At 47.9% G+C, this 24033-nt stretch overlaps 14 non-coding genes across 14 annotated transcripts; all 14 read left to right on the forward strand.

Moving 5' to 3' along the window:
- Positions 1-863: 863 nt before the first annotated feature.
- LOC141215669 (U2 spliceosomal RNA) lies at positions 864-1054 on the forward strand. Its single transcript, XR_012284726.1, has one exon. It is a non-coding gene; the product is annotated as a U2 spliceosomal RNA (small nuclear RNA).
- Positions 1055-2169: 1115 nt separating this feature from the next.
- Positions 2170-2360, forward strand: LOC141215670 (U2 spliceosomal RNA). Its single transcript, XR_012284727.1, has one exon. It is a non-coding gene; the product is annotated as a U2 spliceosomal RNA (small nuclear RNA).
- A 1115-nt stretch (positions 2361-3475) lies between these two features.
- On the forward strand, positions 3476-3666 carry LOC141215671 (U2 spliceosomal RNA). Its single transcript, XR_012284728.1, has one exon. It is a non-coding gene; the product is annotated as a U2 spliceosomal RNA (small nuclear RNA).
- A 1115-nt stretch (positions 3667-4781) lies between these two features.
- LOC141215672 (U2 spliceosomal RNA) lies at positions 4782-4972 on the forward strand. The gene has a single exon (XR_012284729.1). It is a non-coding gene; the product is annotated as a U2 spliceosomal RNA (small nuclear RNA).
- A 1115-nt stretch (positions 4973-6087) lies between these two features.
- LOC141215673 (U2 spliceosomal RNA) lies at positions 6088-6278 on the forward strand. The gene has a single exon (XR_012284730.1). It is a non-coding gene; the product is annotated as a U2 spliceosomal RNA (small nuclear RNA).
- Positions 6279-7393: 1115 nt separating this feature from the next.
- Positions 7394-7584, forward strand: LOC141215675 (U2 spliceosomal RNA). The gene has a single exon (XR_012284732.1). It is a non-coding gene; the product is annotated as a U2 spliceosomal RNA (small nuclear RNA).
- Positions 7585-8697: 1113 nt separating this feature from the next.
- On the forward strand, positions 8698-8888 carry LOC141215676 (U2 spliceosomal RNA). Its single transcript, XR_012284733.1, has one exon. It is a non-coding gene; the product is annotated as a U2 spliceosomal RNA (small nuclear RNA).
- A 1115-nt stretch (positions 8889-10003) lies between these two features.
- LOC141215678 (U2 spliceosomal RNA) lies at positions 10004-10194 on the forward strand. The gene has a single exon (XR_012284734.1). It is a non-coding gene; the product is annotated as a U2 spliceosomal RNA (small nuclear RNA).
- A 1115-nt stretch (positions 10195-11309) lies between these two features.
- On the forward strand, positions 11310-11500 carry LOC141216536 (U2 spliceosomal RNA). The gene has a single exon (XR_012285566.1). It is a non-coding gene; the product is annotated as a U2 spliceosomal RNA (small nuclear RNA).
- A 6089-nt stretch (positions 11501-17589) lies between these two features.
- Positions 17590-17780, forward strand: LOC141215679 (U2 spliceosomal RNA). Its single transcript, XR_012284735.1, has one exon. It is a non-coding gene; the product is annotated as a U2 spliceosomal RNA (small nuclear RNA).
- Positions 17781-18892: 1112 nt separating this feature from the next.
- Positions 18893-19083, forward strand: LOC141215680 (U2 spliceosomal RNA). Its single transcript, XR_012284736.1, has one exon. It is a non-coding gene; the product is annotated as a U2 spliceosomal RNA (small nuclear RNA).
- A 1115-nt stretch (positions 19084-20198) lies between these two features.
- LOC141215682 (U2 spliceosomal RNA) lies at positions 20199-20389 on the forward strand. The gene has a single exon (XR_012284738.1). It is a non-coding gene; the product is annotated as a U2 spliceosomal RNA (small nuclear RNA).
- Positions 20390-21504: 1115 nt separating this feature from the next.
- Positions 21505-21695, forward strand: LOC141215683 (U2 spliceosomal RNA). Its single transcript, XR_012284739.1, has one exon. It is a non-coding gene; the product is annotated as a U2 spliceosomal RNA (small nuclear RNA).
- Positions 21696-22810: 1115 nt separating this feature from the next.
- Positions 22811-23001, forward strand: LOC141215684 (U2 spliceosomal RNA). Its single transcript, XR_012284740.1, has one exon. It is a non-coding gene; the product is annotated as a U2 spliceosomal RNA (small nuclear RNA).
- Positions 23002-24033: the final 1032 nt, after the last annotated feature.

Genomic DNA, 24033 nt, shown 5'->3' on the forward strand with positions numbered 1-24033 from the left:
CAGACATATTAGGCAAGCATTTTGGAGCTTTCACCTAAATAACTACAGGTGGTGAGATAAGCTGCACAATATAATTGACCTTTCAGTATATTGTTGCACACACACCATCTATTTAGCAAATGCCCTTGTTATCAACAGCAGCCTTTTAAACTCACCTGAGCTAACAGGTATGTGCGCTGGTTACTCTGCTGCGCTTAAAATTTCTTTTTTGGTTTGCTACAATGCCTTTTCTGAAACGTTGTCTCCTTCTGCTGGAACACTGACTTCTTTCATTTAATGCCTGCAGACTATAAAAGAGAACCCAACCCAAAAAGTTTGGTTGATTAGTCTGTGGCATTCTGTTAAACTGTTGCTTATGGCGGTCTCTGTGAGCTTCTCAGCGACATTCAGCCAGCCAGGTATCCTGCCTGCGAGTAGATGGAATGTGGCAATGGAACGCTGGCTGCGCGTGTCATAATAGGCTCTGAGCCTTTATATACCTGTGCACAGCAGCAGCCACCTTCAGTCTGCTGCTGGACAGCCAGCAGCAGCAGCAGCAGGAGAGGTATGTAATCAGGAGCCCTCCTGCTAAGGGTAGACAGCTGCTCGTTCCACCCCACCCCCCGCCTTAATTGGTTCTCCTCCCTTCCAACGGTGTTGAGGCGGGTGGGAACAGCAGGGGGTGAAGGTGCTGTGTTTAAAGAGGTGGAGTTATGCAGATCTAAAACGCGTGGATTGCAGCAGCAGCAAGCCGAAAAGTGCAGGCATGTAAGGGATCTAGAGGTTGACAACATGTCTTCTTAACGGGAGTCCAGGAGCTCATCTCCACAAATGGACTTTTCAGGATCCTTGGGTGGCTCCATAGTTTGAAACCAATTCTGGTTATCGCTTCTCGGCCTTTTGGCTAAGATCAAGTGTAGTATCTGTTCTTATCAGTTTAATATCTGATACGTCCCCTATCTGGGGACCATATATTAAATGGATTTTTAGAACAGGGAGATGGAAAAAGAGCTTGCTCTGTCCACTCCACGCATTGACCTGGTATTGCAGTATCTCCAGGACCGGTGCACCCCTTCTTTAATGCAGTTTCTAAAATCAGAAAGAATTGAATTCAATGTTTTTTGTTCATTTTGCTTGTTTGTCGGATTTGGGGATGGACTCTTTGGCTTTGCTTTTCTTCTCCTCATTGGATTTTTCATGTTCAAAGTTGCAGAAGCCAGATTACAAGCTCATTTTGGTTCAACTTCAGCAACTGTGCATTGCATTGCCATGTAATGTGATGCAATGCTATCTTTCTAGCTCTCCCTTTTTACTTCCTTTTGGATAAACAGACATATTAGGCAAGCATTTTGGAGCTTTCACCTAAATAACTACAGGTGGTGAGATAAGCTGCACAATATAATTGACCTTTCAGTATATTGTTGCACACACACCATCTATTTAGCAAATGCCCTTGTTATCAACAGCAGCCTTTTAAACTCACCTGAGCTAACAGGTATGTGCGCTGGTTACTCTGCTGCGCTTAAAATTTCTTTTTTGGTTTGCTACAATGCCTTTTCTGAAACGTTGTCTCCTTCTGCTGGAACACTGACTTCTTTCATTTAATGCCTGCAGACTATAAAAGAGAACCCAACCCAAAAAGTTTGGTTGATTAGTCTGTGGCATTCTGTTAAACTGTTGCTTATGGCGGTCTCTGTGAGCTTCTCAGCGACATTCAGCCAGCCAGGTATCCTGCCTGCAGTAGATGGAATGTGGCAATGGAACGCTGGCTGCGCGTGTCATAATAGGCTCTGAGCCTTTATATACCTGTGCACAGCAGCAGCCACCTTCAGTCTGCTGCTGGACAGCCAGCAGCAGCAGCAGCAGGAGAGGTATGTAATCAGGAGCCCTCCTGCTAAGGGTAGACAGCTGCTCGTTCCACCCCACCCCCCGCCTTAATTGGTTCTCCTCCCTTCCAACGGTGTTGAGGCGGGTGGGAACAGCAGGGGGTGAAGGTGCTGTGTTTAAAGAGGTGGAGTTATGCAGATCTAAAACGCGTGGATTGCAGCAGCAGCAAGCCGAAAATTGCAGGCATGTAAGGGATCTAGAGGTTGACAACATGTCTTCTTAACGGGAGTCCAGGAGCTCATCTCCACAAATGGACTTTTCAGGATCCTTGGGTGGCTCCGTAGTTTGAAACCAATTCTGGTTATCGCTTCTCGGCCTTTTGGCTAAGATCAAGTGTAGTATCTGTTCTTATCAGTTTAATATCTGATACGTCCCCTATCTGGGGACCATATATTAAATGGATTTTTAGAACAGGGAGATGGAAAAAGAGCTTGCTCTGTCCACTCCACGCATTGACCTGGTATTGCAGTATCTCCAGGACCGGTGCACCCCTTCTTTAATGCAGTTTCTAAAATCAGAAAGAATTGAATTCAAAGTTTTTTGTTCATTTTGCTTGTTTGTCGGATTTGGGGATGGACTCTTTGGCTTTGCTTTTCTTCTCCTCATTGGATTTTTCATGTTCAAAGTTGCAGAAGCCAGATTACAAGCTCATTTTGGTTCAACTTCAGCAACTGTGCATTGCATTGCCATGTAATGTGATGCAATGCTATCTTTCTAGCTCTCCCTTTTTACTTCCTTTTGGATAAACAGACATATTAGGCAAGCATTTTGGAGCTTTCACCTAAATAACTACAGGTGGTGAGATAAGCTGCACAATATAATTGACCTTTCAGTATATTGTTGCACACACACCATCTATTTAGCAAATGCCCTTGTTATCAACAGCAGCCTTTTAAACTCACCTGAGCTAACAGGTATGTGCGCTGGTTACTCTGCTGCGCTTAAAATTTCTTTTTTGGTTTGCTACAATGCCTTTTCTGAAACGTTGTCTCCTTCTGCTGGAACACTGACTTCTTTCATTTAATGCCTGCAGACTATAAAAGAGAACCCAACCCAAAAAGTTTGGTTGATTAGTCTGTGGCATTCTGTTAAACTGTTGCTTATGGCGGTCTCTGTGAGCTTCTCAGCGACATTCAGCCAGCCAGGTATCCTGCCTGCAGTAGATGGAATGTGGCAATGGAACGCTGGCTGCGCGTGTCATAATAGGCTCTGAGCCTTTATATACCTGTGCACAGCAGCAGCCACCTTCAGTCTGCTGCTGGACAGCCAGCAGCAGCAGCAGCAGGAGAGGTATGTAATCAGGAGCCCTACTGCTAAGGGTAGACAGCTGCTCGTTCCACCCCACCCCCCGCCTTAATTGGTTCTCCTCCCTTCCAACGGTGTTGAGGCGGGTGGGAACAGCAGGGGGTGAAGGTGCTGTGTTTAAAGAGGTGGAGTTATGCAGATCTAAAACGCGTGGATTGCAGCAGCAGCAAGCCGAAAAGTGCAGGCATGTAAGGGATCTAGAGGTTGACAACATGTCTTCTTAACGGGAGTCCAGGAGCTCATCTCCACAAATGGACTTTTCAGGATCCTTGGGTGGCTCCGTAGTTTGAAACCAATTCTGGTTATCGCTTCTCGGCCTTTTGGCTAAGATCAAGTGTAGTATCTGTTCTTATCAGTTTAATATCTGATACGTCCCCTATCTGGGGACCATATATTAAATGGATTTTTAGAACAGGGAGATGGAAAAAGAGCTTGCTCTGTCCACTCCACGCATTGACCTGGTATTGCAGTATCTCCAGGACCGGTGCACCCCTTCTTTAATGCAGTTTCTAAAATCAGAAAGAATTGAATTCAAAGTTTTTTGTTCATTTTGCTTGTTTGTCGGATTTGGGGATGGACTCTTTGGCTTTGCTTTTCTTCTCCTCATTGGATTTTTCATGTTCAAAGTTGAAGAAGCCAGATTACAAGCTCATTTTGGTTCAACTTCAGCAACTGTGCATTGCATTGCCATGTAATGTGATGCAATGCTATCTTTCTAGCTCTCCCTTTTTACTTCCTTTTGGATAAACAGACATATTAGGCAAGCATTTTGGAGCTTTCACCTAAATAACTACAGGTGGTGAGATAAGCTGCACAATATAATTGACCTTTCAGTATATTGTTGCACACACACCATCTATTTAGCAAATGCCCTTGTTATCAACAGCAGCCTTTTAAACTCACCTGAGCTAACAGGTATGTGCGCTGGTTACTCTGCTGCGCTTAAAATTTCTTTTTTGGTTTGCTACAATGCCTTTTCTGAAACGTTGTCTCCTTCTGCTGGAACACTGACTTCTTTCATTTAATGCCTGCAGACTATAAAAGAGAACCCAACCCAAAAAGTTTGGTTGATTAGTCTGTGGCATTCTGTTAAACTGTTGCTTATGGCGGTCTCTGTGAGCTTCTCAGCGACATTCAGCCAGCCAGGTATCCTGCCTGCAGTAGATGGAATGTGGCAATGGAACGCTGGCTGCGCGTGTCATAATAGGCTCTGAGCCTTTATATACCTGTGCACAGCAGCAGCCACCTTCAGTCTGCTGCTGGACAGCCAGCAGCAGCAGCAGCAGGAGAGGTATGTAATCAGGAGCCCTACTGCTAAGGGTAGACAGCTGCTCGTTCCACCCCACCCCCCGCCTTAATTGGTTCTCCTCCCTTCCAACGGTGTTGAGGCGGGTGGGAACAGCAGGGGGTGAAGGTGCTGTGTTTAAAGAGGTGGAGTTATGCAGATCTAAAACGCGTGGATTGCAGCAGCAGCAAGCCGAAAAGTGCAGGCATGTAAGGGATCTAGAGGTTGACAACATGTCTTCTTAACGGGAGTCCAGGAGCTCATCTCCACAAATGGACTTTTCAGGATCCTTGGGTGGCTCCGTAGTTTGAAACCAATTCTGGTTATCGCTTCTCGGCCTTTTGGCTAAGATCAAGTGTAGTATCTGTTCTTATCAGTTTAATATCTGATACGTCCCCTATCTGGGGACCATATATTAAATGGATTTTTAGAACAGGGAGATGGAAAAAGAGCTTGCTCTGTCCACTCCACGCATTGACCTGGTATTGCAGTATCTCCAGGACCGGTGCACCCCTTCTTTAATGCAGTTTCTAAAATCAGAAAGAATTGAATTCAAAGTTTTTTGTTCATTTTGCTTGTTTGTCGGATTTGGGGATGGACTCTTTGGCTTTGCTTTTCTTCTCCTCATTGGATTTTTCATGTTCAAAGTTGCAGAAGCCAGATTACAAGCTCATTTTGGTTCAACTTCAGCAACTGTGCATTGCATTGCCATGTAATGTGATGCAATGCTATCTTTCTAGCTCTCCCTTTTTACTTCCTTTTGGATAAACAGACATATTAGGCAAGCATTTTGGAGCTTTCACCTAAATAACTACAGGTGGTGAGATAAGCTGCACAATATAATTGACCTTTCAGTATATTGTTGCACACACACCATCTATTTAGCAAATGCCCTTGTTATCAACAGCAGCCTTTTAAACTCACCTGAGCTAACAGGTATGTGCGCTGGTTACTCTGCTGCGCTTAAAATTTCTTTTTTGGTTTGCTACAATGCCTTTTCTGAAACGTTGTCTCCTTCTGCTGGAACACTGACTTCTTTCATTTAATGCCTGCAGACTATAAAAGAGAACCCAACCCAAAAAGTTTGGTTGATTAGTCTGTGGCATTCTGTTAAACTGTTGCTTATGGCGGTCTCTGTGAGCTTCTCAGCGACATTCAGCCAGCCAGGTATCCTGCCTGCAGTAGATGGAATGTGGCAATGGAACGCTGGCTGCGCGTGTCATAATAGGCTCTGAGCCTTTATATACCTGTGCACAGCAGCAGCCACCTTCAGTCTGCTGCTGGACAGCCAGCAGCAGCAGCAGCAGGAGAGGTATGTAATCAGGAGCCCTACTGCTAAGGGTAGACAGCTGCTCGTTCCACCCCACCCCCCGCCTTAATTGGTTCTCCTCCCTTCCAACGGTGTTGAGGCGGGTGGGAACAGCAGGGGGTGAAGGTGCTGTGTTTAAAGAGGTGGAGTTATGCAGATCTAAAACGCGTGGATTGCAGCAGCAGCAAGCCGAAAAGTGCAGGCATGTAAGGGATCTAGAGGTTGACAACATGTCTTCTTAACGGGAGTCCAGGAGCTCATCTCCACAAATGGACTTTTCAGGATCCTTGGGTGGCTCCGTAGTTTGAAACCAATTCTGGTTATCGCTTCTCGGCCTTTTGGCTAAGATCAAGTGTAGTATCTGTTCTTATCAGTTTAATATCTGATACGTCCCCTATCTGGGGACCATATATTAAATGGATTTTTAGAACAGGGAGATGGAAAAAGAGCTTGCTCTGTCCACTCCACGCATTGACCTGGTATTGCAGTATCTCCAGGACCGGTGCACCCCTTCTTTAATGCAGTTTCTAAAATCAGAAAGAATTGAATTCAAAGTTTTTTGTTCATTTTGCTTGTTTGTCGGATTTGGGGATGGACTCTTTGGCTTTGCTTTTCTTCTCCTCATTGGATTTTTCATGTTCAAAGTTGCAGAAGCCAGATTACAAGCTCATTTTGGTTCAACTTCAGCAACTGTGCATTGCATTGCCATGTAATGTGATGCAATGCTATCTTTCTAGCTCTCCCTTTTTACTTCATTTTGGATAAACAGACATATTAGGCAAGCATTTTGGAGCTTTCACCTAAATAACTACAGGTGGTGAGATAAGCTGCACAATATAATTGACCTTTCAGTATATTGTTGCACACACACCATCTATTTAGCAAATGCCCTTGTTATCAACAGCAGCCTTTTAAACTCACCTGAGCTAACAGGTATGTGCGCTGGTTACTCTGCTGCGCTTAAAATTTCTTTTTTGGTTTGCTACAATGCCTTTTCTGAAACGTTGTCTCCTTCTGCTGGAACACTGACTTCTTTCATTTAATGCCTGCAGACTATAAAAGAGAACCCAACCCAAAAAGTTTGGTTGATTAGTCTGTGGCATTCTGTTAAACTGTTGCTTATGGCGGTCTCTGTGAGCTTCTCAGCGACATTCAGCCAGCCAGGTATCCTGCCTGCAGTAGATGGAATGTGGCAATGGAACGCTGGCTGCGCGTGTCATAATAGGCTCTGAGCCTTTATATACCTGTGCACAGCAGCAGCCACCTTCAGTCTGCTGCTGGACAGCCAGCAGCAGCAGCAGCAGGAGAGGTATGTAATCAGGAGCCCTCCTGCTAAGGGTAGACAGCTGCTCGTTCCACCCCACCCCCCGCCTTAATTGGTTCTCCTCCCTTCCAACGGTGTTGAGGCGGGTGGGAACAGCAGGGGGTGAAGGTGCTGTGTTTAAAGAGGTGGAGTTATGCAGATCTAAAACGCGTGGATTGCAGCAGCAGCAAGCCGAAAAGTGCAGGCATGTAAGGGATCTAGAGGTTGACAACATGTCTTCTTAACGGGAGTCCAGGAGCTCATCTCCACAAATGGACTTTTCAGGATCCTTGGGTGGCTCCGTAGTTTGAAACCAATTCTGGTTATCGCTTCTCGGCCTTTTGGCTAAGATCAAGTGTAGTATCTGTTCTTATCAGTTTAATATCTGATACGTCCCCTATCTGGGGACCATATATTAAATGGATTTTTAGAACAGGGAGATGGAAAAAGAGCTTGCTCTGTCCACTCCACGCATTGACCTGGTATTGCAGTATCTCCAGGACCGGTGCACCCCTTCTTTAATGCAGTTTCTAAAATCAGAAAGAATTGAATTCAATGTTTTTTGTTCATTTTGCTTGTTTGTCGGATTTGGGGATGGACTCTTTGGCTTTGCTTTTCTTCTCCTCATTGGATTTTTCATGTTCAAAGTTGCAGAAGCCAGATTACAAGCTCATTTTGGTTCAACTTCAGCAACTGTGCATTGCATTGCCATGTAATGTGATGCAATGCTATCTTTCTAGCTCTCCCTTTTTACTTCCTTTTGGATAAACAGACATATTAGGCAAGCATTTTGGAGCTTTCACCTAAATAACTACAGGTGGTGAGATAAGCTGCACAATATAATTGACCTTTCAGTATATTGTTGCACACACACCATCTATTTAGCAAATGCCCTTGTTATCAACAGCAGCCTTTTAAACTCACCTGAGCTAACAGGTATGTGCGCTGGTTACTCTGCTGCGCTTAAAATTTATTTTTTGGTTTGCTACAATGCCTTTTCTGAAACGTTGTCTCCTTCTGCTGGAACACTGACTTCTTTCATTTAATGCCTGCAGACTATAAAAGAGAACCCAACCCAAAAAGTTTGGTTGATTAGTCTGTGGCATTCTGTTAAACTGTTGCTTATGGCGGTCTCTGTGAGCTTCTCAGCGACATTCAGCCAGCCAGGTATCCTGCCTGCGAGTAGATGGAATGTGGCAATGGAACGCTGGCTGCGCGTGTCATAATAGGCTCTGAGCCTTTATATACCTGTGCACAGCAGCAGCCACCTTCAGTCTGCTGCTGGACAGCCAGCAGCAGCAGCAGGAGAGGTATGTAATCAGGAGCCCTCCTGCTAAGGGTAGACAGCTGCTCGTTCCACCCCACCCCCCGCCTTAATTGGTTCTCCTCCCTTCCAACGGTGTTGAGGCGGGTGGGAACAGCAGGGGGTGAAGGTGCTGTGTTTAAAGAGGTGGAGTTATGCAGATCTAAAACGCGTGGATTGCAGCAGCAGCAAGCCGAAAAGTGCAGGCATGTAAGGGATCTAGAGGTTGACAACATGTCTTCTTAACGGGAGTCCAGGAGCTCATCTCCACAAATGGACTTTTCAGGATCCTTGGGTGGCTCCGTAGTTTGAAACCAATTCTGGTTATCGCTTCTCGGCCTTTTGGCTAAGATCAAGTGTAGTATCTGTTCTTATCAGTTTAATATCTGATACGTCCCCTATCTGGGGACCATATATTAAATGGATTTTTAGAACAGGGAGATGGAAAAAGAGCTTGCTCTGTCCACTCCACGCATTGACCTGGTATTGCAGTATCTCCAGGACCGGTGCACCCCTTCTTTAATGCAGTTTCTAAAATCAGAAAGAATTGAATTCAATGTTTTTTGTTCATTTTGCTTGTTTGTCGGATTTGGGGATGGACTCTTTGGCTTTGCTTTTCTTCTCCTCATTGGATTTTTCATGTTCAAAGTTGCAGAAGCCAGATTACAAGCTCATTTTGGTTCAACTTCAGCAACTGTGCATTGCATTGCCATGTAATGTGATGCAATGCTATCTTTCTAGCTCTCCCTTTTTACTTCCTTTTGGATAAACAGACATATTAGGCAAGCATTTTGGAGCTTTCACCTAAATAACTACAGGTGGTGAGATAAGCTGCACAATATAATTGACCTTTCAGTATATTGTTGCACACACACCATCTATTTAGCAAATGCCCTTGTTATCAACAGCAGCCTTTTAAACTCACCTGAGCTAACAGGTATGTGCGCTGGTTACTCTGCTGCGCTTAAAATTTCTTTTTTGGTTTGCTACAATGCCTTTTCTGAAACGTTGTCTCCTTCTGCTGGAACACTGACTTCTTTCATTTAATGCCTGCAGACTATAAAAGAGAACCCAACCCAAAAAGTTTGGTTGATTAGTCTGTGGCATTCTGTTAAACTGTTGCTTATGGCGGTCTCTGTGAGCTTCTCAGCGACATTCAGCCAGCCAGGTATCCTGCCTGCAGTAGATGGAATGTGGCAATGGAACGCTGGCTGCGCGTGTCATAATAGGCTCTGAGCCTTTATATACCTGTGCACAGCAGCAGCCACCTTCAGTCTGCTGCTGGACAGCCAGCAGCAGCAGCAGCAGGAGAGGTATGTAATCAGGAGCCCTCCTGCTAAGGGTAGACAGCTGCTCGTTCCACCCCACCCCCCGCCTTAATTGGTTCTCCTCCCTTCCAACGGTGTTGAGGCGGGTGGGAACAGCAGGGGGTGAAGGTGCTGTGTTTAAAGAGGTGGAGTTATGCAGATCTAAAACGCGTGGATTGCAGCAGCAGCAAGCCGAAAAGTGCAGGCATGTAAGGGATCTAGAGGTTGACAACATGTCTTCTTAACGGGAGTCCAGGAGCTCATCTCCACAAATGGACTTTTCAGGATCCTTGGGTGGCTCCGTAGTTTGAAACCAATTCTGGTTATCGCTTCTCGGCCTTTTGGCTAAGATCAAGTGTAGTATCTGTTCTTATCAGTTTAATATCTGATACGTCCCCTATCTGGGGACCATATATTAAATGGATTTTTAGAACAGGGAGATGGAAAAAGAGCTTGCTCTGTCCACTCCACGCATTGACCTGGTATTGCAGTATCTCCAGGACCGGTGCACCCCTTCTTTAATGCAGTTTCTAAAATCAGAAAGAATTGAATTCAAAGTTTTTTGTTCATTTTGCTTGTTTGTCGGATTTGGGGATGGACTCTTTGGCTTTGCTTTTCTTCTCCTCATTGGATTTTTCATGTTCAAAGTTGCAGAAGCCAGATTACAAGCTCATTTTGGTTCAACTTCAGCAACTGTGCATTGCATTGCCATGTAATGTGATGCAATGCTATCTTTCTAGCTCTCCCTTTTTACTTCCTTTTGGATAAACAGACATATTAGGCAAGCATTTTGGAGCTTTCACCTAAATAACTACAGGTGGTGAGATAAGCTGCACAATATAATTGACCTTTCAGTATATTGTTGCACACACACCATCTATTTAGCAAATGCCCTTGTTATCAACAGCAGCCTTTTAAACTCACCTGAGCTAACAGGTATGTGCGCTGGTTACTCTGCTGCGCTTAAAATTTCTTTTTTGGTTTGCTACAATGCCTTTTCTGAAACGTTGTCTCCTTCTGCTGGAACACTGACTTCTTTCATTTAATGCCTGCAGACTATAAAAGAGAACCCAACCCAAAAAGTTTGGTTGATTAGTCTGTGGCATTCTGTTAAACTGTTGCTTATGGCGGTCTCTGTGAGCTTCTCAGCGACATTCAGCCAGCCAGGTATCCTGCCTGCAGTAGATGGAATGTGGCAATGGAACGCTGGCTGCGCGTGTCATAATAGGCTCTGAGCCTTTATATACCTGTGCACAGCAGCAGCCACCTTCAGTCTGCTGCTGGACAGCCAGCAGCAGCAGCAGCAGGAGAGGTATGTAATCAGGAGCCCTCCTGCTAAGGGTAGACAGCTGCTCGTTCCACCCCACCCCCCGCCTTAATTGGTTCTCCTCCCTTCCAACGGTGTTGAGGCGGGTGGGAACAGCAGGGGGTGAAGGTGCTGTGTTTAAAGAGGTGGAGTTATGCAGATCTAAAACGCGTGGATTGCAGCAGCAGCAAGCCGAAAAGTGCAGGCATGTAAGGGATCTAGAGGTTGACAACATGTCTTCTTAACGGGAGTCCAGGAGCTCATCTCCACAAATGGACTTTTCAGGATCCTTGGGTGGCTCCGTAGTTTGAAACCAATTCTGGTTATCGCTTCTCGGCCTTTTGGCTAAGATCAAGTGTAGTATCTGTTCTTATCAGTTTAATATCTGATACGTCCCCTATCTGGGGACCATATATTAAATGGATTTTTAGAACAGGAAGATGGAAAAAGAGCTTGCTCTGTCCACTCCACGCATTGACCTGGTATTGCAGTATCTCCAGGACCGGTGCACCCCTTCTTTAAAGCAGTTTCTAAAATCAGAAAGAATTGAATTCAATGTTTTTTGTTCATTTTGCTTGTTTGTCGGATTTGGGGATGGACTCTTTGGCTTTGCTTTTCTTCTCCTCATTGGATTTTTCATGTTCAAAGTTGCAGAAGCCAGATTACAAGCTCATTTTGGTTCAACTTCAGCAACTGTGCATTGCATTGCCATGTAATGTGATGCAATGCTATCTTTCTAGCTCTCCCTTTTTACTTCCTTTTGGATAAACAGACATATTAGGCAAGCATTTTGGAGCTTTCACCTAAATAACTACAGGTGGTGAGATAAGCTGCACAATATAATTGACCTTTCAGTATATTGTTGCACACACACCATCTATTTAGCAAATGCCCTTGTTATCAACAGCAGCCTTTTAAACTCACCTGAGCTAACAGGTATGTGCGCTGGTTACTCTGCTGCGCTTAAAATTTCTTTTTTGGTTTGCTACAATGCCTTTTCTGAAACGTTGTCTCCTTCTGCTGGAACACTGACTTCTTTCATTTAATGCCTGCAGACTATAAAAGAGAACCCAACCCAAAAAGTTTGGTTGATTAGTCTGTGGCATTCTGTTAAACTGTTGCTTATGGCGGTCTCTGTGAGCTTCTCAGCGACATTCAGCCAGCCAGGTATCCTGCCTGCAGTAGATGGAATGTGGCAATGGAACGCTGGCTGCGCGTGTCATAATAGGCTCTGAGCCTTTATATACCTGTGCACAGCAGCAGCCACCTTCAGTCTGCTGCTGGACAGCCAGCAGCAGCAGCAGCAGGAGAGGTATGTAATCAGGAGCCCTCCTGCTAAGGGTAGACAGCTGCTCGTTCCACCCCACCCCCCGCCTTAATTGGTTCTCCTCCCTTCCAACGGTGTTGAGGCGGGTGGGAACAGCAGGGGGTGAAGGTGCTGTGTTTAAAGAGGTGGAGTTATGCAGATCTAAAACGCGTGGATTGCAGCAGCAGCAAGCCGAAAAGTGCAGGCATGTAAGTGTAGCACCCTGAGGATTCGGCTGCTACAGGGGTATTGCACCTCAACCCAGAGGTGTGATATTCCACTCCCGGGTAAGGATGGAGTGTGGAACTGAGCTCAGATAGACTGCATGCACTACATACATCCCATTCCAGAGGAGCAGGCCGACGGTACTCCCACTTGGAAATGTGCAGGTACAACCGAGCCTGTTCCTGGCTGGAGTGGGAGGGGGGTGGTACATCCCATGTAGTGTAGGGGCAGATAGGGGGAGCAGTCTGGGTAGTGTTAGGAGCTCATTGGGTGCTGGTCACCTGAGCTCACACATAGAGGGATATATAAGGAGGGCACCAACTTAGAATCAGGGTCAGATGCAGAGAGTCAGTCAGCTGCAGAGGACAAGTCTGATGCAGAGAGCAGGAAACAGCAGCCCTGGAGAGAGAGGAGAAAGAAAGAGAAAGACCCAGAGGGGGAAGACTGAAGGGACCCAAGAACCCAAATTAGAGCACCGGGTGAGGAGTCAGCATCAGGGTACCGGAACCCAAGCTGGTGGGGGCAAAAACAATCCCTAGCCAGAGACCGGAGACCGTGGGCAGTGTCTGTCACGGTCACCCACCACATTCACCCCGAAGGCACACCACATGCAGGGTCAGGGAACCCAGGGCCAAGGGTGTCCCAAAAGAAGGCCCGAGGGAGCTGGACCTAGGTGAATCCCTGGTGGGGACGGCTGAAGAAAGGACAGAGGGAGAGCTCAGGGCCACGCTCCGGACTTGTTTGGGGGTTGGCTGTATCCAGGACCTGGTGGACGCAGCACGGCTCGGGTGGTCACTAGCGGCTGGAGTGACCGAAACATCAGCAGTAAGTAAACTCCCTTAACTGCACAACCCGAGTCTGTCTTCATTGCCGGCTGCACCGCACCACCACAACCCCCATCCTCTGCGCCTGTCCCCTCTGAGGCTATACCCCTCCCGTTGGGGGTTATCCCACCAAGCTGCGCATCCACCATCAGCCTCAGCGGACCCTGCTGCAGCGGCGGCCACAGTGACCGCATCACAACGGGTGGCGTAGTCGACACAAAAGAACTTTAGTAACATCTGTAAAGCTGCCACATAACACTGAGCTTGACGCCCTGGGCACGGGGCCGGGTCACAGCCGCTCGGAGACTACAACCCCCCATCTGATCCGGTGCCGGGTATTCCCCTCAAAAAGGAATATGTCCCAGGGGGCGCGTCAACTTTGGCGTAGTCGGCAGGATTACGTGCCCGCAACACCCGGGTACTGCGTGCCTGAAGAAAAGTGCAAGTTTACCTCAGAAAGAAGTCTCCCGCCGGTTCCGGAGGGTCCACGCCATCGGACTCCATCACCAGTCGTTTCCCGCCGATTGTCCGCCATTTCCAGCTTGTTCCCGCCATCTGCAGAGTTTCCCGCCACTGGGCGACGCTTCCCGCCAAAACCGCAGATTTCCCGCCTTGGAAGAGCAGCGGACGCCATTATGGGCGTGCCAAAGGAGGGCAGGAGGCCACCTCCCATCGTGGGCCAGGACAGAAAATGGCGCCAAAAGTGGAAACCGCCCCCACCAACAGAGACTGTGATGCTGGAGGTGTCTGTCAGCGTGAAAGAACTCCCCCTGGAGCTGACAGTCACCGAGTTGCCCCGGGACCGCCCTCGAAGTGGGAGGAGACGAAAGAGAAGAACAAAGATGGGTGTCGCTTGGAGCAGTCTGGAGCGAGCGCACCCGGAGGCAAGAGGTCTAACAAGGAGTAGCGGAGGAGCTCACCCGGAGATGGAGAGAAAGCAGAACAGCACCGGCCCGCTGGCCAGGAGTCTGCTAGAGACCGAGGAAGGAGGGCAGAGCAGCACCGGCCCGCTGGCCAGGAGCCTGCCGGAAGCCGAGCAGAGCAGCACCGACCCGATGGTCAGGAGCCTGCTAGAGTCCACAACCCCGCTAGGTCTAGCGGAGATCCTAGCGCAGCTCCCCCGAGACCGGGAGTGTGCACAAACTGCCCTGGAGGGCCTCGCAAGGAGGATGGCCCGGGTACAGCGCGAGATACTGGCGGAGTGGAGCCGGGAGATGGCCCAGCAACCAGAGACCAGTCAACGGAGCACGCTACCCTGGAAGAGGAAGCAGACCGCCTCTGAGGATGGCGCAGGAGGACCCAAGGCCGGAGACGGCGCCGAGGAGGGAGCCGAACGCATGGAGGCAGGTAAAGGGGACGCCTATACCCCAAGCCGTGACACCGCTTACCTGCCCCAGCTCCCCGTCGCAGAGCCCGAAAGTCCCCCTGCTGTGCCCGTAGCCGCCAGGTCACCGCCATGGACTAGGCCCCGACCGGAAGCCGCCGCCGCGACCCCTGTGACGTCACGCGCCTCGACCCGGAGCGTGACAAAACAGGAATTACCACCAGCCTGGTCGCAAGGCCTAGTACCCCCGGGCGCCGCATCACCAACAGCGCCCCCTACCTCCGCGGAGCCTCCGGCCTGGCCGCAAGGCCAGGTAGCCCAGGGCGCCGCCGTCCTAACGGTGCCCTTCACCTTCCAGGTGCCCCAGGCCTGGCCGCAAGGCCTGGGCAACCCGGGCGCCATCACCACCGCGCCCGCGCCCGCAATACCAAGGGTGCCACACCTGGGGGAGGACCTCTTCAGCCAGCTCACATGGCCGGACGGGCAGCCCTTCATCTGGCCCGAAGGATACCATGAGCTGGAGCGGCAACAAAGACTAGGGCCCTTGTGTGAGCCCCTGATCCCGGCTCCGAAGCCCGTGACTCGGGTCTCGCCTCCTTTAGAAGAAGCCCAATTCGTGTGGGACCCCACGGGAGAAGATTTGATGGGGTTCACCGGAGAAACTCGGGCAGTCGCCGCTGAGCGTACTGAGTGTTGTCGTCAGCAGCTAGCAGAGTTTAAGAGAGAACGGGAGGAGAGGCGGGCCAGAGAACAACAGGCCCAAATCCGGAGCGCGGAGCAGAAGAGCCGGACTAGGAGGAACCCCCGTGCAGCGCATTGTCCCCGCACCATCGGGACAGTGATAAAGTTCAACCCGCAGCATGGGTGGGGCTTTATTCGGGACCGTAACAACCGCGGTGACGTTTTTGTGACCCGCAGAGACGTCGAGTCCCACCTGCCGGAAGGTCACAAAGGCCGTGACCTCTACGTCGGAGACGAAGTCACTTTCACCCGGCACAAGTGTGCCAAAGGACCTTACGCCCTCCACGTACACCGCTTGACGGAGAGGAGGAGCCAGAGGACCCGGACGGGTCTGAAGCAACACCATATCAAGAAAGAGCAGGAGGAAGACGCCGTTGAGTGCGGCCGAGAAGTGATGTAAATAGTTACCCAATCGGGGTATAAAGGAACTGAAACTGGAACTGTTGCTGCTGCTAAAATAGTCCCCGTTGGGACCAGTGAACTGTTTTACCCGTTAACCCCTTCATCCTACAGGCTGAGGACTGTGAGCAGCCATTCCCTTTCCTCTAACTGGCCGAGGACTGAGAGCGGCCAACTTCCAACTTCCCCTGTATATAGTTGCGCTTCCTAAAGCGCCCCCTACCGGTTTTATAGAAAACCAGTTTTTTCTAAGAGACTGTCGCACTTTTCCCGGACACACGTTGCACAGTGTCCGGAGGAGGAACCAGAGACAAGAGAAGTCTACGAGAAAGTTTTATCTGATAAGATATGTTATATATATAATGTTTTATATGTTTTATATGTTTATATGAAAAATTTGTATGTTTTGGTGTTTTATGTCTTACAGCCCGAGGACGTGCTGTGATTTACCAGGGGGGAATGTAGCACCCTGAGGATTCGGCTGCTACAGGGGTATTGCACCTCAACCCAGAGGTGTGATATTCCACTCCCGGGTAAGGATGGAGTGTGGAACTGAGCTCAGATAGACTGCATGCACTACATACATCCCATTCCAGAGGAGCAGGCCGACGGTACTCCCACTTGGAAATGTGCAGGTACAACCGAGCCTGTTCCTGGCTGGAGTGGGAGGGGGGTGGTACATCCCATGTAGTGTAGGGGCAGATAGGGGGAGCAGTCTGGGTAGTGTTAGGAGCTCATTGGGTGCTGGTCACCTGAGCTCACACATAGAGGGATATATAAGGAGGGCACCAACTTAGAATCAGGGTCAGACGCAGAGAGTCAGTCAGCTGCAGAGGACAAGTCTGATGCAGAGAGCAGGAAACAGCAGCCCTGGAGAGAGAGGAGAAAGAAAGAGAAAGACCCAGAGGGGGAAGACTGAAGGGACCCAAGAACCCAAATTAGAGCACCGGGTGAGGAGTCAGCATCAGGGTACCGGAACCCAAGCTGGTGGGGGCAAAAACAATCCCTAGCCAGAGACCGGAGACCGTGGGCAGTGTCTGTCACGGTCACCCACCACATTCACCCCGAAGGCACACCACATGCAGGGTCAGGGAACCCAGGGCCAAGGGTGTCCCAAAAGAAGGCCCGAGGGAGCTGGACCTAGGTGAATCCCTGGTGGGGACGGCTGAAGAAAGGACAGAGGGAGAGCTCAGGGCCACGCTCCGGACTTGTTTGGGGGTTGGCTGTATCCAGGACCTGGTGGACGCAGCACGGCTCGGGTGGTCACTAGCGGCTGGAGTGACCGAAACATCAGCAGTAAGTAAACTCCCTTAACTGCACAACCCGAGTCTGTCTTCATTGCCGGCTGCACCGCACCACCACAACCCCCATCCTCTGCGCCTGTCCCCTCTGAGGCTATACCCCTCCCGTTGGGGGTTATCCCACCAAGCTGCGCATCCACCATCAGCCTCAGCGGACCCTGCTGCAGCGGCGGCCACAGTGACCGCATCACAACGGGTGGCGTAGTCGACACAAAAGAACTTTAGTAACATCTGTAAAGCTGCCACATAACACTGAGCTTGACGCCCTGGGCACGGGGCCGGGTCACAGCCGCTCGGAGACTACAACCCCCCATCTGATCCGGTGCCGGGTATTCCCCTCAAAAAGGAATATGTCCCAGGGGGCGCGTCATAAGGGATCTAGAGGTTGACAACATGTCTTCTTAACGGGAGTCCAGGAGCTCATCTCCACAAATGGACTTTTCAGGATCCTTGGGTGGCTCCGTAGTTTGAAACCAATTCTGGTTATCGCTTCTCGGCCTTTTGGCTAAGATCAAGTGTAGTATCTGTTCTTATCAGTTTAATATCTGATACGTCCCCTATCTGGGGACCATATATTAAATGGATTTTTAGAACAGGGAGATGGAAAAAGAGCTTGCTCTGTCCACTCCACGCATTGACCTGGTATTGCAGTATCTCCAGGACCGGTGCACCCCTTCTTTAATGCAGTTTCTAAAATCAGAAAGAATTGAATTCAATGTTTTTTGTTCATTTTGCTTGTTTGTCGGATTTGGGGATGGACTCTTTGGCTTTGCTTTTCTTCTCCTCATTGGATTTTTCATGTTCAAAGTTGCAGAAGCCAGATTACAAGCTCATTTTGGTTCAACTTCAGCAACTGTGCATTGCATTGCCATGTAATGTGATGCAATGCTATCTTTCTAGCTCTCCCTTTTTACTTCCTTTTGGATAAACAGACATATTAGGCAAGCATTTTGGAGCTTTCACCTAAATAACTACAGGTGGTGAGATAAGCTGCACAATATAATTGACCTTTCAGTATATTGTTGCACACACACCATCTATTTAGCAAATGCCCTTGTTATCAACAGCAGCCTTTTAAACTCACCTGAGCTAACAGGTATGTGCGCTGGTTACTCTGCTGCGCTTAAAATTTCTTTTTTGGTTTGCTACAATGCCTTTTCTGAAACGTTGTCTCCTTCTGCTGGAACACTGACTTCTTTCATTTAATGCCTGCAGACTATAAAAGAGAACCCAACCCAAAAAGTTTGGTTGATTAGTCTGTGGCATTCTGTTAAACTGTTGCTTATGGCGGTCTCTGTGAGCTTCTCAGCGACATTCAGCCAGCCAGGTATCCTGCCTGCAGTAGATGGAATGTGGCAATGGAACGCTGGCTGCGCGTGTCATAATAGGCTCTGAGCCTTTATATACCTGTGCACAGCAGCAGCCACCTTCAGTCTGCTGCTGGACAGCCAGCAGCAGCAGCAGGAGAGGTATGTAATCAGGAGCCCTCCTGCTAAGGGTAGACAGCTGCTCGTTCCACCCCACCCCCCGCCTTAATTGGTTCTCCTCCCTTCCAACGGTGTTGAGGCGGGTGGGAACAGCAGGGGGTGAAGGTGCTGTGTTTAAAGAGGTGGAGTTATGCAGATCTAAAACGCGTGGATTGCAGCAGCAGCAAGCCGAAAAGTGCAGGCATGTAAGGGATCTAGAGGTTGACAACATGTCTTCTTAACGGGAGTCCAGGAGCTCATCTCCACAAATGGACTTTTCAGGATCCTTGGGTGGCTCCGTAGTTTGAAACCAATTCTGGTTATCGCTTCTCGGCCTTTTGGCTAAGATCAAGTGTAGTATCTGTTCTTATCAGTTTAATATCTGATACGTCCCCTATCTGGGGACCATATATTAAATGGATTTTTAGAACAGGGAGATGGAAAAAGAGCTTGCTCTGTCCACTCCACGCATTGACCTGGTATTGCAGTATCTCCAGGACCGGTGCACCCCTTCTTTAATGCAGTTTCTAAAATCAGAAAGAATTGAATTCAATGTTTTTTGTTCATTTTGCTTGTTTGTCGGATTTGGGGATGGACTCTTTGGCTTTGCTTTTCTTCTCCTCATTGGATTTTTCATGTTCAAAGTTGCAGAAGCCAGATTACAAGCTCATTTTGGTTCAACTTCAGCAACTGTGCATTGCATTGCCATGTAATGTGATGCAATGCTATCTTTCTAGCTCTCCCTTTTTACTTCCTTTTGGATAAACAGACATATTAGGCAAGCATTTTGGAGCTTTCACCTAAATAACTACAGGTGGTGAGATAAGCTGCACAATATAATTGACCTTTCAGTATATTGTTGCACACACACCATCTATTTAGCAAATGCCCTTGTTATCAACAGCAGCCTTTTAAACTCACCTGAGCTAACAGGTATGTGCGCTGGTTACTCTGCTGCGCTTAAAATTTCTTTTTTGGTTTGCTACAATGCCTTTTCTGAAACGTTGTCTCCTTCTGCTGGAACACTGACTTCTTTCATTTAATGCCTGCAGACTATAAAAGAGAACCCAACCCAAAAAGTTTGGTTGATTAGTCTGTGGCATTCTGTTAAACTGTTGCTTATGGCGGTCTCTGTGAGCTTCTCAGCGACATTCAGCCAGCCAGGTATCCTGCCTGCAGTAGATGGAATGTGGCAATGGAACGCTGGCTGCGCGTGTCATAATAGGCTCTGAGCCTTTATATACCTGTGCACAGCAGCAGCCACCTTCAGTCTGCTGCTGGACAGCCAGCAGCAGCAGCAGCAGGAGAGGTATGTAATCAGGAGCCCTCCTGCTAAGGGTAGACAGCTGCTCGTTCCACCCCACCCCCCGCCTTAATTGGTTCTCCTCCCTTCCAACGGTGTTGAGGCGGGTGGGAACAGCAGGGGGTGAAGGTGCTGTGTTTAAAGAGGTGGAGTTATGCAGATCTAAAACGCGTGGATTGCAGCAGCAGCAAGCCGAAAAGTGCAGGCATGTAAGGGATCTAGAGGTTGACAACATGTCTTCTTAACGGGAGTCCAGGAGCTCATCTCCACAAATGGACTTTTCAGGATCCTTGGGTGGCTCCATAGTTTGAAACCAATTCTGGTTATCGCTTCTCGGCCTTTTGGCTAAGATCAAGTGTAGTATCTGTTCTTATCAGTTTAATATCTGATACGTCCCCTATCTGGGGACCATATATTAAATGGATTTTTAGAACAGGGAGATGGAAAAAGAGCTTGCTCTGTCCACTCCACGCATTGACCTGGTATTGCAGTATCTCCAGGACCGGTGCACCCCTTCTTTAATGCAGTTTCTAAAATCAGAAAGAATTGAATTCAAAGTTTTTTGTTCATTTTGCTTGTTTGTCGGATTTGGGGATGGACTCTTTGGCTTTGCTTTTCTTCTCCTCATTGGATTTTTCATGTTCAAAGTTGCAGAAGCCAGATTACAAGCTCATTTTGGTTCAACTTCAGCAACTGTGCATTGCATTGCCATGTAATGTGATGCAATGCTATCTTTCTAGCTCTCCCTTTTTACTTCCTTTTGGATAAACAGACATATTAGGCAAGCATTTTGGAGCTTTCACCTAAATAACTACAGGTGGTGAGATAAGCTGCACAATATAATTGACCTTTCAGTATATTGTTGCACACACACCATCTATTTAGCAAATGCCCTTGTTATCAACAGCAGCCTTTTAAACTCACCTGAGCTAACAGGTATGTGCGCTGGTTACTCTGCTGCGCTTAAAATTTCTTTTTTGGTTTGCTACAATGCCTTTTCTGAAACGTTGTCTCCTTCTGCTGGAACACTGACTTCTTTCATTTAATGCCTGCAGACTATAAAAGAGAACCCAACCCAAAAAGTTTGGTTGATTAGTCTGTGGCATTCTGTTAAACTGTTGCTTATGGCGGTCTCTGTGAGCTTCTCAGCGACATTCAGCCAGCCAGGTATCCTGCCTGCAGTAGATGGAATGTGGCAATGGAACGCTGGCTGCGCGTGTCATAATAGGCTCTGAGCCTTTATATACCTGTGCACAGCAGCAGCCACCTTCAGTCTGCTGCTGGACAGCCAGCAGCAGCAGCAGCAGGAGAGGTATGTAATCAGGAGCCCTCCTGCTAAGGGTAGACAGCTGCTCGTTCCACCCCACCCCCCGCCTTAATTGGTTCTCCTCCCTTCCAACGGTGTTGAGGCGGGTGGGAACAGCAGGGGGTGAAGGTGCTGTGTTTAAAGAGGTGGAGTTATGCAGATCTAAAACGCGTGGATTGCAGCAGCAGCAAGCCGAAAAGTGCAGGCATGTAAGGGATCTAGAGGTTGACAACATGTCTTCTTAACGGGAGTCCAGGAGCTCATCTCCACAAATGGACTTTTCAGGATCCTTGGGTGGCTCCGTAGTTTGAAACCAATTCTGGTTATCGCTTCTCGGCCTTTTGGCTAAGATCAAGTGTAGTATCTGTTCTTATCAGTTTAATATCTGATACGTCCCCTATCTGGGGACCATATATTAAATGGATTTTTAGAACAGGGAGATGGAAAAAGAGCTTGCTCTGTCCACTCCACGCATTGACCTGGTATTGCAGTATCTCCAGGACCGGTGCACCCCTTCTTTAATGCAGTTTCTAAAATCAGAAAGAATTGAATTCAAAGTTTTTTGTTCATTTTGCTTGTTTGTCGGATTTGGGGATGGACTCTTTGGCTTTGCTTTTCTTCTCCTCATTGGATTTTTCATGTTCAAAGTTGCAGAAGCCAGATTACAAGCTCATTTTGGTTCAACTTCAGCAACTGTGCATTGCATTGCCATGTAATGTGATGCAATGCTATCTTTCTAGCTCTCCCTTTTTACTTCCTTTTGGATAAACAGACATATTAGGCAAGCATTTTGGAGCTTTCACCTAAATAACTACAGGTGGTGAGATAAGCTGCACAATATAATTGACCTTTCAGTATATTGTTGCACACACACCATCTATTTAGCAAATGCCCTTGTTATCAACAGCAGCCTTTTAAACTCACCTGAGCTAACAGGTATGTGCGCTGGTTACTCTGCTGCGCTTAAAATTTCTTTTTTGGTTTGCTACAATGCCTTTTCTGAAACGTTGTCTCCTTCTGCTGGAACACTGACTTCTTTCATTTAATGCCTGCAGACTATAAAAGAGAACCCAACCCAAAAAGTTTGGTTGATTAGTCTGTGGCATTCTGTTAAACTGTTGCTTATGGCGGTCTCTGTGAGCTTCTCAGCGACATTCAGCCAGCCAGGTATCCTGCCTGCAGTAGATGGAATGTGGCAATGGAACGCTGGCTGCGCGTGTCATAATAGGCTCTGAGCCTTTATATACCTGTGCACAGCAGCAGCCACCTTCAGTCTGCTGCTGGACAGCCAGCAGCAGCAGCAGCAGGAGAGGTATGTAATCAGGAGCCCTACTGCTAAGGGTAGACAGCTGCTCGTTCCACCCCACCCCCCGCCTTAATTGGTTCTCCTCCCTTCCAACGGTGTTGAGGCGGGTGGGAACAGCAGGGGGTGAAGGTGCTGTGTTTAAAGAGGTGGAGTTATGCAGATCTAAAACGCGTGGATTGCAGCAGCAGCAAGCCGAAAAGTGCAGGCATGTAAGGGATCTAGAGGTTGACAACATGTCTTCTTAACGGGAGTCCAGGAGCTCATCTCCACAAATGGACTTTTCAGGATCCTTGGGTGGCTCCGTAGTTTGAAACCAATTCTGGTTATCGCTTCTCGGCCTTTTGGCTAAGATCAAGTGTAGTATCTGTTCTTATCAGTTTAATATCTGATACGTCCCCTATCTGGGGACCATATATTAAATGGATTTTTAGAACAGGGAGATGGAAAAAGAGCTTGCTCTGTCCACTCCACGCATTGACCTGGTATTGCAGTATCTCCAGGACCGGTGCACCCCTTCTTTAATGCAGTTTCTAAAATCAGAAAGAATTGAATTCAAAGTTTTTTGTTCATTTTGCTTGTTTGTCGGATTTGGGGATGGACTCTTTGGCTTTGCTTTTCTTCTCCTCATTGGATTTTTCATGTTCAAAGTTGCAGAAGCCAGATTACAAGCTCATTTTGGTTCAACTTCAGCAACTGTGCATTGCATTGCCATGTAATGTGATGCAATGCTATCTTTCTAGCTCTCCCTTTTTACTTCCTTTTGGATAAACAGACATATTAGGCAAGCATTTTGGAGCTTTCACCTAAATAACTACAGGTGGTGAGATAAGCTGCACAATATAATTGACCTTTCAGTATATTGTTGCACACACACCATCTATTTAGCAAATGCCCTTGTTATCAACAGCAGCCTTTTAAACTCACCTGAGCTAACAGGTATGTGCGCTGGTTACTCTGCTGCGCTTAAAATTTCTTTTTTGGTTTGCTACAATGCCTTTTCTGAAACGTTGTCTCCTTCTGCTGGAACACTGACTTCTTTCATTTAATGCCTGCAGACTATAAAAGAGAACCCAACCCAAAAAGTTTGGTTGATTAGTCTGTGGCATTCTGTTAAACTGTTGCTTATGGCGGTCTCTGTGAGCTTCTCAGCGACATTCAGCCAGCCAGGTATCCTGCCTGCAGTAGATGGAATGTGGCAATGGAACGCTGGCTGCGCGTGTCATAATAGGCTCTGAGCCTTTATATACCTGTGCACAGCAGCAGCCACCTTCAGTCTGCTGCTGGACAGCCAGCAGCAGCAGCAGCAGGAGAGGTATGTAATCAGGAGCCCTACTGCTAAGGGTAGACAGCTGCTCGTTCCACCCCACCCCCCGCCTTAATTGGTTCTCCTCCCTTCCAACGGTGTTGAGGCGGGTGGGAACAGCAGGGGGTGAAGGTGCTGTGTTTAAAGAGGTGGAGTTATGCAGATCTAAAACGCGTGGATTGCAGCAGCAGCAAGCCGAAAAGTGCAGGCATGTAAGGGATCTAGAGGTTGACAACATGTCTTCT

This window comes from Phyllobates terribilis, unplaced genomic scaffold (assembly GCF_046119375.1).
Source record: "Phyllobates terribilis strain yellow unplaced genomic scaffold, ASM4611937v1 Scaffold_236__1_contigs__length_3049075, whole genome shotgun sequence".
In the NCBI taxonomy this organism is placed as follows: Eukaryota; Metazoa; Chordata; class Amphibia; order Anura; family Dendrobatidae; genus Phyllobates; species Phyllobates terribilis.